General features: G+C 44.8%; 7 non-coding genes across 7 annotated transcripts; all 7 read left to right on the top strand.

Moving 5' to 3' along the window:
- The first annotated feature begins 2,907 nt into the window (after positions 1 to 2,907).
- trnaq-uug (transfer RNA glutamine (anticodon UUG)) lies at positions 2,908 to 2,979 on the top strand. The gene has a single exon. It is a non-coding gene; the product is annotated as a tRNA-Gln (tRNA).
- Positions 2,980 to 4,499: 1,520 nt separating this feature from the next.
- trnaq-uug (transfer RNA glutamine (anticodon UUG)) lies at positions 4,500 to 4,571 on the top strand. The gene has a single exon. It is a non-coding gene; the product is annotated as a tRNA-Gln (tRNA).
- A 5,590-nt stretch (positions 4,572 to 10,161) lies between these two features.
- On the top strand, positions 10,162 to 10,268 carry trnal-caa (transfer RNA leucine (anticodon CAA)). The gene is made up of 2 exons: positions 10,162 to 10,199; positions 10,224 to 10,268. It is a non-coding gene; the product is annotated as a tRNA-Leu (tRNA).
- Positions 10,269 to 12,659: 2,391 nt separating this feature from the next.
- trnak-uuu (transfer RNA lysine (anticodon UUU)) lies at positions 12,660 to 12,732 on the top strand. Its single transcript has one exon. It is a non-coding gene; the product is annotated as a tRNA-Lys (tRNA).
- A 1,232-nt stretch (positions 12,733 to 13,964) lies between these two features.
- Positions 13,965 to 14,037, top strand: trnak-cuu (transfer RNA lysine (anticodon CUU)). Its single transcript has one exon. It is a non-coding gene; the product is annotated as a tRNA-Lys (tRNA).
- A 1,842-nt stretch (positions 14,038 to 15,879) lies between these two features.
- On the top strand, positions 15,880 to 15,952 carry trnak-uuu (transfer RNA lysine (anticodon UUU)). Its single transcript has one exon. It is a non-coding gene; the product is annotated as a tRNA-Lys (tRNA).
- A 1,232-nt stretch (positions 15,953 to 17,184) lies between these two features.
- Positions 17,185 to 17,257, top strand: trnak-cuu (transfer RNA lysine (anticodon CUU)). The gene has a single exon. It is a non-coding gene; the product is annotated as a tRNA-Lys (tRNA).
- The last annotated feature ends 1,541 nt before the right edge of the window (positions 17,258 to 18,798 follow it).

The following is an 18,798-nucleotide window of genomic DNA, read 5'->3' as shown; positions in this document are numbered from 1 at the left end:
GTTAGACCTTGTCCTTACGTATGGAATTGAAGCGGATAATTTAACCATATTTCCTCACAACTCTCTTCTGTCTGACCATTTTTTAATGACATTTGAATTTACAATAACAGACTATATAGCAGTTATAGAAAAATTCCACTATAGCAGATGCTTAAGTGAAAAAGCTGTCAACAAATTTAAAGAAATTATTTCTTCATCATTTGCTTCACCATATGTTAATACAATGGAAAGTAGTCTCCTTAATGTTACTCCTGCACAAGTAGATTATCTTGTTGACAATTCTGCAGCCTCACTACGTACGATACTCGATAGTGTTGCCCCTCTAAAAAAGAAGGCAGCAAACCAGCAGAGGCGATCTCCATGGTATAGTTCACAAACACGCAACTTAAAACAGGAAACATGAAAGTTAGAAAGGAAGTGGCATTCCAGAAAGTTAGAAGAATCTCATTTAGCCTGGAAAAATAGTTTAAAAATGTACAAAAAAGCTCTCAGTGATGCCAGAACAGCATATTATTCATCATTAATAGAAGAAAACAAGAACAACCCCCGGTTTCTGTTCAGCACTGTAGCCAGGCTGACTAAGAGCCATAGTTCTGTTGAGCATAGTTTTCCCTTAACTTTGAGCAGCAATGACTTCATGACCTTCTTTATGAATAAAATTGTAGCTATTAGAGAACGAATTCACCAGATCCTCCCCCCAAAAATTACAGATAGATCTTCATGTACAGCAGTGCTAGAGTCATCGATAAGGCCCCAATCCCTGTTAGACTGCTTTTTACCCATAGATCTCTCTGAGCTAACTTCAATTATTACCTCATCTAAACCAACAACCTGTCTGCTAGACCCTATTCCAACTAAGCTGCTCAAGGAAGTTTTACCCTTAATAGATGCATTCATATTAGATATCATAAATCTATCTTTAGAAACAGGCTATGTACCACAGGCCTATAAGGTAGCTGTAATTAAACCATTACTTAAAAAACCCTGTCTTGACCCAGGTGTTTTAGCCAATTACAGACCAATATCTAATCTCCCCTTTATTTCTAAAATAATTGAAAAAGTAGTCGCAAAACAATTATGTGATCACCTTCATAGGAATAATTTGTATGAAGACTTTCAGTCAGGATTTAGAGTTCATCATAGTACAGAAACAGCACTGGTAAAAGTCACCAACGATCTTCTCATGGCCTCAGATACTGGACTCATCTCTATACTTGTTCTGTTAGATCTTAGTGCTGCATTTGATACCATTGATCATAACATTTTATTACAGAGACTGGAACATGAAATTGGAATTACAGGAACTGCACTAGGTTGGTTTAAATCTTATCTATCTGATAGATTTCAATTTGTTCATGTTAATGATGAATCCTCCATGCACATAAAGGTTAGCTATGGAGTTCCACAAGGCTCTGTGTTAGGACCAATACTTTTTACTTTATATATGTCTCCTTTAGGCAACATTATTAGAAAACACTCCATAAATTTCCATAGGCTTAGACTGCTGGGGGTCCCACCCCCCAATGCACTGAGCTCCTTTCCTCCTCTTGACCTCTTTCCTCTCCTCTCATCCCGCAATTGTCACCACTGTATGTCATTAACTCTGTGTGTTCTCTCCCGTAGTTGTCTTTGTCCTCCTCTGTCCCCTTCTCTCTGTCCCTTTCTGCAGGTGTCCCCCGGCTTTGAAGCTGTGTGTCTTCCAGCGTGAAGCTACTGGTCCTACCAATCTGCCCGATGTTTTGTTAATGCTTTCCACTCACCCCAACCGGTCGAGGCAGATGGCCGTCCACCCTGAGCCTGGTTCTGCTGGAGGTTTCTTCCGTTAATGGGAGTTTTTCCTCTCCACTGTTGCCTATGGCTTGCTCCAGGGGGAATTGTTGGGTTCTCTTTATATATCTTTATAATCTTGACTTTATTCTGTAAAGTGCCCTGAGATGACTTTGTTGTGAATTGGCGCTATATAAATAAAGTTGAATTGAATTGAATTGAATTGAATTGAAATCACGGTGGGACCTGTTATAGTGTAGAACGAATAAAACCAGCTTGTCCTTTGAGCTGTGTTGCTGGTCTCAGGATTTAATGTGCAATAAATGCAGGCAACTTTGGCAACAGTTCTTTCTGTTGTGCTCCATTCAATGACTCTAGTACTCTATCAAATGACGGGGTTCAATTAATGTAATGCAATAATTGGATACTGGTTACTCTAAGAACTCTTTTTCTGGAGTTTGCTGAAAAAATGAATGCATATGTTAAAGCTCCATGAATTGATGTCTTCCCAGCAAAGGGCAGAAGAACACCAATACCAGCTGACAGATGTGTAGTGGCTTAATCAACAAGCTCTTTTTTGCCTGAGACATCCCATACTTCACGCATCAATCACTGATGGCCAGGGTAGCAATGAACTGATAAAGAGAAAGGCTGATGACGAGTTTGCACATTTGATTCACAATTCTTTGGAGTACCAAACAACCCCCCCTTCTGTTGTCAGGATGGCCGGGCGGTCTAAGGCGCTGAGTTCAGGTCGCAGTCTCTCCTGGAGGCGTGGGTTCGAATCCCACTTCTGACAAATGTTTGATTTTAGGGACAACAGCTGACACTTGAAAAACACATTCTCCCACATTAGTCAAAGGTGGGGAACCACCTATTCTCCAATGCTGCTTACCTGGATGAATTCATAGACTTTGATGTTATACAAGTTACAGTTCATCTGGATAGATGCAATGAACATCACACACAGAGGTAAGAGTGACACAGTGCTTATATGTACCCAAACTTCCTTGTATTGACAATTTTATAGTTTGCTACATGATCACCCAATCTCCAAGTTGTCAATATGCACACAATAATGAAATGAATCAAATCGTCTGGAAGAAACTGTTCAACAAAAGTAGCCTAACAATGTGAAATGGTTCCATGGTGTAATGGTGAGCACTCTGGACTTTGAATCCAGTGATCCGAGTTCAAATCTCGGTGGAACCTACCGCTGGCTAGTTGTAGGTTTTTTTGCCCCAATGAGTGACTCAGTTACTCCACCAACTGGGAGACACACAGTGGCATTGTCAACGAGCTCATCTTGTTCCAGAGACATAGAGTACTTTGTGCAATCAACACTCATGGCAAGTGTTTAAAGAACTAATACAGGGAGAGAGATGAGGCAAAGGTTGCACAATGGTTTCCGATAGACACACTTTTAAGTAAATATCCTTGCGGATCTCATTCAGATAATGCTAAAAACACATTTTGGGCATGAAGTGCGATCCCAGACACAATCCCAAATTCCTAATTTATAACCTTACCCCTCGTTTTCAAGTGCTTCCTTATTTTTGTGTTTCACCCCAAACAGAGTCATAAGGTCTAGTAGTTGAAATATCTCCCTGTGAAATGCAATAAGCCTTGAAACCCCTGTCAAGCATCAGAGTTTTCAGGACTGCTCAGTAAAACGACAGACTGTTAAAACTGTTGTCTGTGTAACACTGTTGACATTTCCAGTGCACACATTCTTCATTTGGCAGCATCTGGAGATTCCCTGGTGTATAGGTAAGCACTCTGGACTGTGAATCCAGCGATCTGAGTTCAAATCACGGTGGGACCTGTTATAGTGTAGAACGAATAAAACCAGCCTGTCCTTTGAGCTGTGTTGCTGGTCTCAGGATTTAATGTGCAATAAATGCAGGCAACTTTGGCAACAGTTCTTTCTGTTGTGTGTGTACCAAATGACGTGGTTCAATTAATGTAATGCAATAATTGGATACTGGTTACTCTAAGAACTCTTTTTCTGGAGTTTGCTGAAAAAATGAATGCATATGTTAAATCTCCATGAATTGATGTCTTCCCAGCAAAGGGCAGAAGAACACCAATACCAGCTGACAGATGTGTAGTGGCTTAATCAACAAGCTCTTTTTTGCCTGAGACATCCCATACTTCACGCATCAATCACTGATGGCCAGGGTAGCATGAACTGATAAAGAGATAGGCTGATGACGAGTTTGCACATTTGATTCACAATAATTACGCATAATCTAAACGCTGTCTTTTCGGATTTCTTTGGAGTACCAAACAACCCCCCCCTTCTGTTGTCAGGATGGCCGAGCTGTCTAAGGCGCTGCGTTCAGGTCGAAGTCTCTCCTGGAGGCGTGGGTTCGAACCCCACTTCTGACAAATGTTGGATTTTAGGGACAACAGCTGACACTTGGAAAACACATTCTCCCACATTAGTCAAAGGTGGGGAACCACCTATTCTCCAATGCTGCTTACCTGGATGAATTCATAGACTTTGATGTTATACAAGTTACAGTTCATCTGGATAGATGCAATGAACATCACACACAGAGATGAGAGTGACACAGTGCTTAGATGTACCCAAACTTCCTTGTATTGACAATTTTATAGTTTGCTACATGATCACCCAATCTCCAAGTTGTCAATATGCACACAATAATGAAATGAATCAAATTGTCTGGAAGAAACTGTTCAACAAAAGTAGCCTAACAGTGTGAAATGGTTCCATGGTGTAATGGTGAGCACTCTGGACTTTGAATCCAGTGATCCGAGTTCAAATCTCGGTGGAACCTACCGCTGGCTAGTTGTAGGTTTTTTTGCCCCAATGAGTGACTCAGTTACTCCACCAACTGGGAGACACACAGTGGCATTGTCAACGAGCTCATCTTGTTCCAGAGACATAGAGTACTTTGTGCAATCAACACTCATGGCAAGTGTTTAAAGAACTAATACAGGGAGAGAGATGAGGCAAAGGTTGCACAATGGTTTCCGATAGACACACTCTTAAGTAAATATCCTTGCGGATCTCATTCAGATAATGCTAAAAACACATTTTGGGCATGAAGTGCGATCCCAGACACAATCCCAAATTCCTAATTTATAACCCTACCCCTCGTTTTCAAGTGCTTCCCTATTTTTGTGTTTCACCCCAAACAGAGTCATAAGGTCTAGTAGTTGAAATATCTCCCTGTGAAATGCAATAAGCCTTGAAACCCCTGTCAAGCATCAGAGTGTTCAGGACTGCTCAGTAAAACCACAGACTGTTAAAACTGTTGTCTGTGTAACACTGTTCACATTTCCAGTGCACACATTCTTCATTTGGCAGCATCTGGAGATTCCCTGGTGTATAGGTAAGCACTCTGGACTATGAATCCAGCAATCTGAGTTCAAATCACGATGGGACCTGTTATAGTGTAGAATTAATAAAACCAGCTGGACCTTTAAGCTGGCTTGCTGTTCTCAGTAAAAAGGAGACTGTGGCCAGGAACTGATGTGGCTGATGGCACCAGATATCTAAAAGTTAAGTTCAATGAGACTGTGCAATCCCTGCCTTACTCCGCAAAGTTTATGACAGCAACTGGCCCAGAGTATTTCAGGGTAATGCATAATAATCAAGTTAAGGTATGCAGGATGTGTCTACAGCCTGGGCATATCGTCAGAGATTGCCCAGATTTCACTTGTTTTAAGTGTAACAGACAGGGTCATTATGCGAGGGAGTGTGATGCCCAGGAGCATAGATGTGACTCATGCCATAGTCCACAGGAGGAATGTGTGTGTCAAAACAATGCAATAGAGTCTGGAGAGGGGCACAGGGGACTGATCCCCAATGAGGATGCTGGAATAAGGCCTCCAGAGGAGGTAGGACTGGATCTTGACAGTGAAGGAGCAAGTGAATATGAGGAGGGGGGAGGAGAGTTAATGGAGACTCAGGCCAGTGAACTGGTCCTTTCAGAGAATAAAAAGGGAAACAATGTGAATGAGATTGGGTCAAGTCTGGATCTAGTGTTGGCGGAGTGGAGTGGAGAAGTAGCCAGTCACCCTGAAGAGGGCGAGAGGGGTATGCTTCAGGCTCCTCTGTCTAGACTTCCAATTCAAGGTGAGCCATTACCTGACCCCAGAGGTATTGCTCTAGAAATTGCTGTATCGACTCCTCAGGCTGACGGTGATGAATCAGAGGCAGAGATGGACTTTCAGCAAGTAAGGCACATGAGGAAAAGAGGACAAAAGAAGTCCGGGGAAAGTGTGGCAGAGGGCAAAGGGAAAGGGAAGAAACAGGCCAGAGATAGATGACCCCCTTTTGTGTGATCCTTTTCATGCATCTCCAGTCCCAAAACCTAAACGGCCTAGGAAAGGTATGGAAAATTAAAAGACTGTGTGAAGACATGGACTGTGACATCCTGTGCGTCCAGGAATGTAGATGGACTATGGAAAAAATAGACAAAATAAATACTTTTTGGAGAGGGGATTTGTTTTATTCCCTCTCTGCTGACAAAACCGCAGGTGTAGCAGTATTTGTAAAGCCAGGTGTTTTTGAGAATGTGACAGAGGTTTTTAAGGATAACCAAGGGAGACTGTTGGTTCTAGATACTGTATATCACAATAGAAACTACAGAATTCTAAATCTATATGGCCCAAACAGTGAGGGTGAAAGGAGGGTTTTTTTTGGCCGCTGTAAAAGGTGGACGGACGATCGCTCGGTAGTGGTGGGGGACTGGAATGTTGCTCTAACTGGGCTGGATGTGAGTGCAAACAACGTTTTCAAAACAGACACTAGTAGATCGGCTGTTTTTCAGTGGATGACTGAGGGTGATTTGATTGATGCTTGGAGAGTTCTGAACCCTGGCACCCGTGCGTATTCGCGCAGGCAAGTAGTATTGGGCAAACTAAAGCAGTCTAGGATAGACCTGTGTTTGCTGGCGTCGGGCTTGATTCCTATGTTAAAAAAGTGTGAATATAATTTCTGCACATGGAGTGATCATGCCTCGCTGAATGTGACTCTTGGGGAGGGTAGCATGCAGAGGAATGGAGGGGTGTGGTGTTTTAACTCAGCCCTCCTGGAGGATTCATTTTTTAAAGATAAAATGAAGTCTTTTCTCTCTGCTCTGTGTGAAGAAAGTGAATTTGTAGTAGATATCATTGAGTGGTGGGAGCACGCCAAGTTTAAAATTAGGAGGCGCTGCATTGCACTGAGCAGAGAGAAAAGGCTAAGGGAAAGAGCTAAGGAGGCTGAGTTGAGACACCGTCTGAAAAGGGAAATTGAGCTTGTTGAAGCTGGGCATGGCCATCCCCTGGATGGCTATCTTGGACTGAGAGAGCAACTAGCACGCCTAGATGAGGAAAAATGTAAAGGGGCAGTGATCCGCAGCAAAATACAACATGTAGTGGAGGGAGAGCGCTGTACAGCATACTTTTTGGGCTTAGAAAAGAGAAGGCAGACCAAAACATACATAACAGAAATACAGGATTCTGAAGGCAATACACACACCGATTTAGTAGATATATTACAAACTATACAGGATTTTTACTCTAATCTTTTCAGTAAACAAAATATAGGAAAAGCACAAAGAGATAAAATACTTGGTAATGTCGGCTGCTCTCTCGGTCCTGAGGACGCGGCTATGTGTGATGGCGACCTCCACCCGGAGGAAATCAGTGCAGCCATTGCTGAAATGCATAGAGCTAGAAGCCCGGGTCTGGACGGCCTCTCGGCAGAGTTCTATCAGTCCTATAAGGATTTGCTATCTCCGGTCCTCTGTAGGTTGTTCTCTGCCATGCAAACGGAGAACAGATGTGCGGAGTCTTTCGTGAGAGGCGTGATCACTCTGGTTTACAAGAATAAGGGAGCCAGGACCGACTTGGGGAATTATAGGCCCATTAGTTTGCTCAATACTGACTACAAGATCCTGGCTAAGGTGCTGGCGTCCAGACTCAAAAGAGTGATTGGGTCGATAGTTGGGCCTACCCAGACTTATAGCATTCCGGGGAGGGATATTGCTGATTGTATCCTGTCAACCAGATTCTCATTTCAACAGCTAATGGCCACAGGTGGCATCTACTTGAGTGTGGACCTAGAGAAGGCGTTTGACAGGGTGAGTCACGAGTTCCTCTTTGAGTGTCTGGGGGTTTTTGGGTTCGGCCCAACTTTTCGAGCATGGGTGGAGCTGTTGTATGGCCGAGCTACTAGTGTTGTCAAATGTAATGGCTTCCTGACTGATCCCTTCCCTTTGGAGAGGTCGGTTAGGCAGGGGTGCCCCCTGTCGGCTATGCTTTATGCAATAGTGGCCGAGCCCCTAGCGAAATTAATCTTAAGCGATACAAAAATAAATGGAATACAATCACCGACTGGCTCAGACTTTAGAATTGCACAATATGCAGATGATATTAACATAATGGTTAAAGATAGGAACAGCTTGCAACGGGTGCTCGGTCACCTAACTGCATATGAGCATGCCACAGGGGCGCGAGTCAATAACAATAAATCTAAACTAATTCTTGGCCCTGGGACTGATCTAGGTGGTGAGGGGCAGGGGTTCAAAATGGGAGAGGAGGAGTTTAAACTCCTGGGAGTCTACATGGGACCTCAAATGGAGGCAAGCATTCGAAGAACCTGGTTGGAGCATATTGCGTGGTGTAGATCTAGACTCGGACTGTGGAAGATGAGAGGGTTGGGTTTGAGAGGGAAGGTAATAATAGTGAATTCTGTAATAGTACCGAGGCTGGTTTACGCCATGCAAGTCTGTCACCTGCCGGGCGATTTGTTGGTCCTCCTGAGCAGAGCCATAGAAGACTTCCTGTGGAAAGGAAGAGCGATGAAGATTGCACATAATACACTGGTTGGGCCATATAAAAAAGGTGGGTTACAGCTGTGTGATTTAAAAACAAAAATTAAATCACTTAGAATTAAGCTATATAAGAAGCTTTTGGACAAGTCAGCATGTGGTATATGGCAGGACTATATGTGGTTAGACATAAGGAATAGGGGGACGGGTGGGATTTTCAACCTGTGCAGCGTCGAGCTGGCGCGGCATGTGCCCGGAGCGTGCATGCTATTCCAGGAGGCGGCAGAGGCATGGGCTGATGTCCTGCCTCACCTGCAGTGCATGGTGACTAATAAGTGGGATGTGTTGAACCAACCCATCTTTGGAAATCCCTGCCTGCAGGGTCGGGCAGGCCTCCTGAAGAACCGGGGTGTGCTGGGGAAAGCGGTGCAACAGGTGAGAGATCTTTTAAACCAAGACGGGGTGTTTGATGAGGATGAGGTGTTTTTTAGAGCGAAAGGAAAAGGATACAAAATCTCAAGGTCAGTTATCCGGGAATTAGGGAGAGAATTCCATCAGGGGTGGCCACAGAGATGGAGAGAAGTTTTACAGGGGACACAAGATGGTCTGGGGGGAGGGGATGGAATTGTTTTCACCTTGTCATGTGATATAAAGAACAGGAATCTGATAGAATTACCTACTAAATTCTGGTACTCAGTCCTATTAAAGAATATATTCAAACAACCTGCAGCCAACACAGCGTGGAGCCAGATTTTTCCCTCCCGTTCCATTACTGATATATGGGAAAATGTATACATGCACTGGATGACGCCAGCCATTGCTAACACAAATTTTCTGTTGATGCACAGAAGAGTGTTGGTGTCTGTCGTCCTCCACCGAATTAATTGTGATATACATTCAAGAACGTGTGCGGTGTGTGAATGGGAGGATGAAGACTTTGATCATCTTATGCTGCATTGTAGGGTAGCACGGGTTTTTAGAGATTGGGTGAGGACAGTTCTAACTGAGAAATGTAAAGTGATCGGGTTGGAAGGAGTGAAATGGAGCTGGGTGTGGTGTTTTGGGGTTGAGAAAACGGAAAAAGGCATAAACGTGGATATGGTGAATTTGGTATTGAGTGTGGCGCGTCATGTTTTATATATTGCAAGAAACCATGCACTTTTTGGGGGTAAAATAATAAGTAGAACGGCACTGTGTAAGAATTTGGTTAAATGCTATTTGAAAATCTTTTATGAAGCGGATAAGGATGGTTTTGAAAGAAGGTGGGGGGCGAAGAATGATCTATGTGGTGTAGATAGAGAAGGGCGGATGGTGGTGGATTTTGGTGAATGGTAGGTTGGGATAAAATGGGTAGGGGTTTACTCCTGTTTGGGTCTTTTTGTGTTTAATATGTGTGTATAATTTGAGATGTTTTTTCATAATTTTGTTCTGTTTTGAAATGGGAAATGAATATACAAATGTAAAATATGTATGTTATTTTCTGATTTTAAGCACCTTTGTATTTGTCTTCACCAAAATGTAAAAGAGTATTTTTGATAATAAAAAGAGAAAAAAAAAAAAACTTAGTTCCACTGTCCTAAAGAGTCGGCGCCCACCAACAGCTGTCAGGATGGCCGAGCGGTCTAAGGCGCCAGACTCAAGGAAGAACTCCTTCCCCAAAGGGACTTCTGGTCTCCAATGGTGGTGTGGGTTCAAATCCCACTCCTGACATTACTTTTCTCTTCATGTTGCTAATGATTTAGACAAGTTTGTATTGAACTACTTTGAAAACTTTAACAACTCGTGATTGTCTTTTGTTGCACAAAGCAAAAGACATGGCAACACTATTGCATAATCCTTCTCTACCATATACCATTGTGCTGCTGAGGTAATGCTGCCGCAACATTCTTACGAGAATGCACCTCGGGCACTCCTGGCAGTAATTTCTGACCACGCGCACAACTGACCCTCCACATCAACTCACGTCAAGTGAGGTGGCCATGATGTGCATGTAAACGATTAGTTCGAAGCAATTTATTCCAAGCCTAAGACTTACTGTCTGGAGGAAGATGCAGAAAACAAACGGCTAAATAGTTGCAGCTGATCTAAAAGTGATTGCTGAAACAGAGTGGGACTTTGCTTAAACACGCCTGGAAAAATGTTGCTTTATTGAGGGTCAAAGGGTCTTTTCAGGTGTCCGTTTAGCGGCCCTGCTAGCTCAGTCGGTAGAGCATGAGACTCTTAATCTCAGGGTCGTGGGTTCGAGCCCCTCTTTTGATTATGGCCACACTGGAGAAGATCTGGGACCAACACTAAAACTGCAGAACAACTTGATTTCTTGTACAGCTGAAAATGAAAGTCACTGGGGGACTTTCATAGGGAACACCGAGGGTACTCGGTGTGTCATCTGGAAACAGGAAAGTGGACAAGGTGATTTGGGGGCAGAACGAGGAACTTTAGGAGTGTATACAGAGAAAAAGGTTAGCTAAGAAGAAGTGGGACACTGCGAGGACTGAAGAGAGTCGACAAGAGTACAGGGAGATGCAGCGTAAGGTGAAGGTAGAGGTGGCAAAGAGCATATGAGGACTTGTATGCTAGGTTGGACACTAAAGAGGGAGAGGTGGATTTGTTCAGGTTGGCCAGACTAAGAGACAGAGATGGGAAGGATGTGCAGCAGGTTAGGGTGATTAACGATAAGGATGGAAATAAATTGACAGGTGCCAGGATTGTGATGGGAAGATGGAAGGAGAACTTTTTAAGAGTTAATCAATAAGGAAAATGAAAGGGAACAAAGAGTAGAAGAAGTGACTGGTGTGGAGCAGGAAGTAGCCAAGATTAGTAAGAGTGAAGTGAGGAGGACGTTGAAGAGGATGAAGAGTGGAAAGGCAGCGGGTCCTGATGACATACCTGTGGAGGTATGAAAGTGTCTAGGAGAGGTGGCAGTAGAGTTTCTGACTAGTTTGTTTAACAAGATCTTGGAGAGTGAGAGGAGGGCCGAGGACTGGAGGAGAAGTGTACTGGTGCCCATTTTTAAGAACAAGGGAGATGAGCAGAGCTGTGGCAACTACAGAGGAAAAAAGTTGATGAGCCACACAATGAAGTTGTGGGAAATAGTAGTGGAAGCTAGGCTAAGGGCAGAGGTGAGCAATATGGTTTCATGCCTAGAAAGAGTCCAACAGATGAAGTATTTGCTTTGAGGATGCCGATGGAGAAATACAGAGAAGGTCATGGGGAGGTGCATTGTGTCTTCGTAGACTTAGAGAAAGCGTATGACAGGGTGCCGAGAGAGGAGCTGTGGTATTGTATGAGGAATTCTGGAGTGGCAGAGAAGTATGTTAGAGTGATGGAGGACATGTATGAAAGCTGTAAGACCGCGGTGAGGTGTGCTGTAGGTGTGACAGAGGAGTTCAAGGTGGCGGTGGGTCTGCATCAAGGATCGGCTCTGAGCCCCTTCTTCCTTGCTCTGGTGGCGGACAGGCTGACAGATGAGGTTAGACTGGAATCTCCGTGGACTATGATGTTTGCGGATGACATTGTGATTTGTAGTGAGAACAGGGAGCAGGTGGAGGAAAATCTAGAGAGATGGAGGTCTGCTCTGGAAAACTGAGATGTGTGTCAATGAGAGGGACCCAGGTGGAACGGTGAGGTTACAGGGGGCAGAGGTGAAGAAGGTGCAGGACTTTAAGTACTTAGGGTCAACGGTTCAGAGCAACGGAGAGTGTGGAAAAGAGGTGAAGAGGCCACTGCAATCAGGTTGGAACGGGTGGACAAAAGTGTCAGGTGTGTTGTGTGATAAAAGAGTGTCAGCGAGAATGAAAGGAAGCCACCGTCTCAAGACGGTTGTGAGACCAGCGATGTTGTTCGGCTTAGAGACAGCGGCACTGAAGAAAACACAGGAGGCAGAGCTGGAGGTAGCAGACCTTAAGATGTTGAGGTTAGTTCAAAGCAATATACTCCAAGCCTAAGACTTACTGTCTGGAGGAAGTTGCAGAAAACAAACGGCTAAATAGTTGCAGCTGATGTAAGAGCGATTGCTGAAACAAAGTGGGACTTTGCTCAAAGACGCCTGGAAATATGTTGCTTCATTGAAGGTCAAAGGGTCTTTTCAGGGTCCTCTTTGAGGCCCGGCTAGCTTAGGCGGTAGAGCATGAGACTTTTAATCTCAGGGTCGTGGGTTCGAGCCCCACATTGGGCGTGGTGCTTTTAATACGGCCACACTGGATAAGATCTCGGACCAACACTAAAACTCCACAAAACCTTTATTTCTTGTACAGCTGAAAATGAAAGTCACTTCCTGCAATTACACACAGTAAAGTAGCCAAATTACAGTCGGCTTTGTCAGGGCAGCTGATTTCACAAATTGGGATATGGAAACCGACTTTACCCGACTAGATACCACTCGGAGTACCGCAATTTTGTTGTCGTTTATACACGTAACCATGTTTCCAATCAGCTTTCTCAAACTGTGCATAAGCGTAACAAAAGGCTGCAAGCCCTACGATGGATGCTGAGGTTTTTGAAAAAGTAGCAATTCAGAAAATCCAGCTGCAACTGCAGCCAGACTTGGCTACCCGTACAAACGTTTTGCCAAACAGTATCGATCATCTAACCAACACTCCAACTGAAACCCACTAAACTCACAAACGAGAGCTTCACTCACTTCATTACACTGTCATAAGTTGCGCAAAGTCCCGACTGACGGCCCTTTCCAGCTGAGACAAAGGTGAGTATTGCAACAAATTGAGACTTTCCTCAAGAACACCTTGAGTGTGTTGATTGAATTAGAGAATAACAACCTAATGACTTAGTTCCACTGTCCTAAAGAGTCGGCGCCCACCAACGGCTGTCAGGATGGCAGAGCGGTCTAAGTCGCCAGACTCAAGGAAGAACTCCTTCCCCAAAGGGACTTCTGGTCTCCAGTGGAGGTGTGGGTTCAAATCCCTCTCCTGACATTACTTTGATCTGCATGTTGCTAATGATTTAGACATATTTGTATTGAACAACTTTGAAAACTTTAACAACTCGTGATTTCTTTTGTTGCACAAAGCAAAAGACATGGCAACACTATTGCATAATCCTTCTCTACCATATACCATTGTGCTGCTGAGATAATGCTGCCGCAACATTCTTACGAGAGTGCACCTCGGGCACTCCTGGCAGTAATTTCTGACCACGCGCACAACTGACCCTCCACATCAACTCACGTCAAGTGAGGTGGCCATGATGTGCATGCAAACGATTAGTTCGAAGCAATTTAATCCAAGCCTAAGACTTACTGTCTGGAGGAAGATGCAGAAAACAAACGGCTAAATAGTTGCAGCTGATCTAAAAGTGATTGCTGAAACAGAGTGGGACGTTGCTTAAACACGCCTGGAAAAATGTTGCTTTATGGAGGGTCAAAGGGTCTTTTCAGGTGTCCTTTTAGGGGCCCGGCTAGCTCAGTCGGTAGAGCATGAGACTCTTAATCTCAGGGTCGTGGGTTCGAGCCCCACGTTTGATTTTGGCCACACTGGAGAAGATCTGGGACCAACACTAAAACTGCAGAACAACTTGATTTCTTGTACAGCTGAAAATGAAAGTCACTGGGGGACTTTCATAGGGAACACCGAGGGTACTCGGTGTGTCATCTGGAAACAGGAAAGTGGACAAGGTGATTTGGGGGCAGAACGAGGAACTTTAGGAGTGTATACAGAGAAAAAGGTTAGCTAAGAAGAAGTGGGACACTGCGAGGACTGAAGAGAGTCGACAAGAGTACAGGGAGATGCAGCGTAAGGTGAAGGTAGAGGTGGCAAAGAGCATATGAGGACTTGTATGCTAGGTTGGACACTAAAGAGGGAGAGGTGGATTTGTTCAGGTTGGCCAGACTAAGAGACAGAGATGGGAAGGATGTGCAGCAGGTTAGGGTGATTAACGATAAGGATGGAAATAAATTGACAGGTGCCAGGATTGTGATGGGAAGATGGAAGGAGAACTTTTTAAGAGTTAATCAATGAGGAAAATGAAAGGGAACAAAGAGTAGAAGAGGTGACTGGTGTGGAGCAGGAAGTAGCCAAGATTAGTAAGAGTGAAGTGAGGAGGACGTTGAAGAGGATGAAGAGTGGAAAGGCAGCGGGTCCTGATGACATACCTGTGGAGGTATGAAAGTGTCTAGGAGAGGTGGCAGTAGAGTTTTTGACTAATTTGTTTAACAAGATCTTGGAGAGTGAGAGGAGGGCCGAGGACTGGAGGAGAAGTGTACTGGTGCCCATTTTTAAGAACAAGGGAGATGAGCAGAGCTGTGGCAACTACAGAGGAAAAAAGTTGATGAGCCACACAATGAAGTTGTGGGAAATAGTAGTGGAAGCTAGGCTAAGGGCAGAGGTGAGCAATATGGTTTCATGCCTAGAAAGAGTCCAACAGATGAAGTATTTGCTTTGAGGATGCCGATGGAGAAATACAGAGAAGGTCATGGGGAGGTGCATTGTGTCTTCGTAGACTTAGAGAAAGCGTATGACAGGGTGCCGAGAGAGGAGCTGTGGTATTGTATGAGGAATTCTGGAGTGGCAGAGAAGTATGTTAGAGTGATGGAGGACATGTATGAAAGCTGTAAGACCGCGGTGAGGTGTGCTGTAGGTGTGACAGAGGAGTTCAAGGTGGCGGTGGGTCTGCATCAAGGATCGGCTCTGAGCCCCTTCTTCCTTGCTCTGGTGGCGGACAGGCTGACAGATGAGGTTAGACTGGAATCTCCGTGGACTATGATGTTTGCGGATGACATTGTGATTTGTAGTGAGAACAGGGAGCAGGTGGAGGAAAATCTAGAGAGATGGAGGTCTGCTCTGGAAAACTGAGATGTGTGTCAATGAGAGGGACCCAGGTGGAACGGTGAGGTTACAGGGGGCAGAGGTGAAGAAGGTGCAGGACTTTAAGTACTTAGGGTCAACGGTTCAGAGCAACGGAGAGTGTGGAAAAGAGGTGAAGAGGCCACTGCAATCAGGTTGGAACGGGTGGACAAAAGTGTCAGGTGTGTTGTGTGATAAAAGAGTGTCAGCGAGAATGAAAGGAAGCCACCGTCTCAAGACGGTTGTGAGACCAGCGATGTTGTTCGGCTTAGAGACAGCGGCACTGAAGAAAACACAGGAGGCAGAGCTGGAGGTAGCAGACCTTAAGATGTTGAGGTTAGTTCAAAGCAATATACTCCAAGCCTAAGACTTACTGTCTGGAGGAAGTTGCAGAAAACAAACGGCTAAATAGTTGCAGCTGATGTAAGAGCGATTGCTGAAACAAAGTGGGACTTTGCTCAAAGACGCCTGGAAATATGTTGCTTCATTGAAGGTCAAAGGGTCTTTTCAGGGTCCTCTTTGAGGCCCGGCTAGCTTAGGCGGTAGAGCATGAGACTTTTAATCTCAGGGTCGTGGGTTCGAGCCCCACATTGGGCGTGGTGCTTTTAATACGGCCACACTGGATAAGATCTCGGACCAACACTAAAACTCCACAAAACCTTTATTTCTTGTACAGCTGAAAATGAAAGTCACTTCCTGCAATTACACACAGTAAAGTAGCCAAATTACAGTCGGCTTTGTCAGGGCAGCTGATTTCACAAATTGGGATATGGAAACCGACTTTACCCGACTAGATACCACTCGGAGTACCGCAATTTTGTTGTCGTTTATACACGTAACCATGTTTCCAATCAGCTTTCTCAAACTGTGCATAAGCGTAACAAAAGGCTGCAAGCCCTACGATGGATGCTGAGGTTTTTGAAAAAGTAGCAATTCAGAAAATCCAGCTGCAACTGCAGCCAGACTTGGCTACCCGTACAAACGTTTTGCCAAACAGTATCGATCATCTAACCAACACTCCAACTGAAACCCACTAAACTCACAAACGAGAGCTTCACTCACTTCATTACACTGTCATAAGTTGCGCAAAGTCCCGACTGACGGCCCTTTCCAGCTGAGACAAAGGTGAGTATTGCAACAAATTGAGACTTTCCTCAAGAACACCTTGAGTGTGTTGATTGAATTAGAGAATAACAACCTAATGACTTAGTTCCACTGTCCTAAAGAGTCGGCGCCCACCAACGGCTGTCAGGATGGCAGAGCGGTCTAAGTCGCCAGACTCAAGGAAGAACTCCTTCCCCAAAGGGACCTCTGGTCTCCAGTGGAGGTGTGGGTTCAAATCCCTCTCCTGACATTACTTTGATCTGCATGTTGCTAATGATTTAGACATATTTGTATTGAACAACTTTGAAAACTTTAACAACTCGTGATTTCTTTTGTTGCACAAAGCAAAAGACATGGCAACACTATTGCATAATCCTTCTCTACCATATACCATTGTGCTGCTGAGATAATGCTGCCGCAACATTCTTACGAGAGTGCACCTCGGGCACTCCTGGCAGTAATTTCTGACCACGCGCACAACTGACCCTCCACATCAACTCACGTCAAGTGAGGTGGCCATGATGTGCATGCAAACGATTAGTTCGAAGCAATTTAATCCAAGCCTAAGACTTACTGTCTGGAGGAAGATGCAGAAAACAAACGGCTAAATAGTTGCAGCTGATCTAAAAGTGATTGCTGAAACAGAGTGGGACGTTGCTTAAACACGCCTGGAAAAATGTTGCTTTATGGAGGGTCAAAGGGTCTTTTCAGGTGTCCTTTTAGGGGCCCGGCTAGCTCAGTCGGTAGAGCATGAGACTCTTAATCTCAGGGTCGTGGGTTCGAGCCCCACGTTTGATTTTGGCCACACTGGAGAAGATCTGGGACCAACACTAAAACTGCAGAACAACTTGATTTCTTGTACAGCTGAAAATGAAAGTCACTGGGGGACTTTCATAGGGAACACCGAGGGTACTCGGTGTGTCATCTGGAAACAGGAAAGTGGACAAGGTGATTTGGGGGCAGAACGAGGAACTTTAGGAGTGTATACAGAGAAAAAGGTTAGCTAAGAAGAAGTGGGACACTGCGAGGACTGAAGAGAGTCGACAAGAGTACAGGGAGATGCAGCGTAAGGTGAAGGTAGAGGTGGCAAAGAGCATATGAGGACTTGTATGCTAGGTTGGACACTAAAGAGGGAGAGGTGGATTTGTTCAGGTTGGCCAGACTAAGAGACAGAGATGGGAAGGATGTGCAGCAGGTTAGGGTGATTAACGATAAGGATGGAAATAAATTGACAGGTGCCAGGATTGTGATGGGAAGATGGAAGGAGAACTTTTTAAGAGTTAATCAATGAGGAAAATGAAAGGGAACAAAGAGTAGAAGAGGTGACTGGTGTGGAGCAGGAAGTAGCCAAGATTAGTAAGAGTGAAGTGAGGAGGACGTTGAAGAGGATGAAGAGTGGAAAGGCAGCGGGTCCTGATGACATACCTGTGGAGGTATGAAAGTGTCTAGGAGAGGTGGCAGTAGAGTTTTTGACTAATTTGTTTAACAAGATCTTGGAGAGTGAGAGGAGGGCCGAGGACTGGAGGAGAAGTGTACTGGTGCCCATTTTTAAGAACAAGGGAGATGAGCAGAGCTGTGGCAACTACAGAGGAAAAAAGTTGATGAGCCACACAATGAAGTTGTGGGAAATAGTAGTGGAAGCTAGGCTAAGGGCAGAGGTGAGCAATATGGTTTCATGCCTAGAAAGAGTCCAACAGATGAAGTATTTGCTTTGAGGATGCCGATGGAGAAATACAGAGAAGGTCATGGGGAGGTGCATTGTGTCTTCGTAGACTTAGAGAAAGCGTATGACAGGGTGCCGAGAGAGGAGCTGTGGTATTGTATGAGGAATTCTGGAGTGGCAGAGAAGTATGTTAGAGTGATGGAGGACATGTATGAAAGCTGTAAGACCGCGGTGAGGTGTGCTGTAGGTGTGACAGAGGAGTTCAAGGTGGCGGTGGGTCTGCATCAAGGATCGGCTCTGAGCCCCTTCTTCCTTGCTCTGGTGGCGGACAGGCTGACAGATGAGGTTAGACTGGAATCTCCGTGGACTATGATGTTTGCGGATGACATTGTGATTTGTAGTGAGAACAGGGAGCAGGTGGAGGAAAATCTAGAGAGATGGAGGTCTGCTCTGGAAAACTGAGATGTGTGTCAATGAGAGGGACCCAGGTGGAACGGTGAGGTTACAGGGGGCAGAGGTGAAGAAGGTGCAGGACTTTAAGTACTTAGGGTCAACGGTTCAGAGCAACGGAGAGTGTGGAAAAGAGGTGAAGAGGCCACTGCAATCAGGTTGGAACGGGTGGACAAAAGTGTCAGGTGTGTTGTGTGATAAAAGAGTGTCAGCGAGAATGAAAGGA

This window comes from Channa argus, unplaced genomic scaffold (genome assembly GCF_033026475.1).
Source record: "Channa argus isolate prfri unplaced genomic scaffold, Channa argus male v1.0 Contig080, whole genome shotgun sequence".
NCBI classification, from domain to species: domain Eukaryota; kingdom Metazoa; phylum Chordata; class Actinopteri; order Anabantiformes; family Channidae; genus Channa; species Channa argus.
The sequence above is the reverse complement of the archived record's forward strand: the minus strand, read 5'-3'. Positions and strand labels throughout refer to the sequence as shown.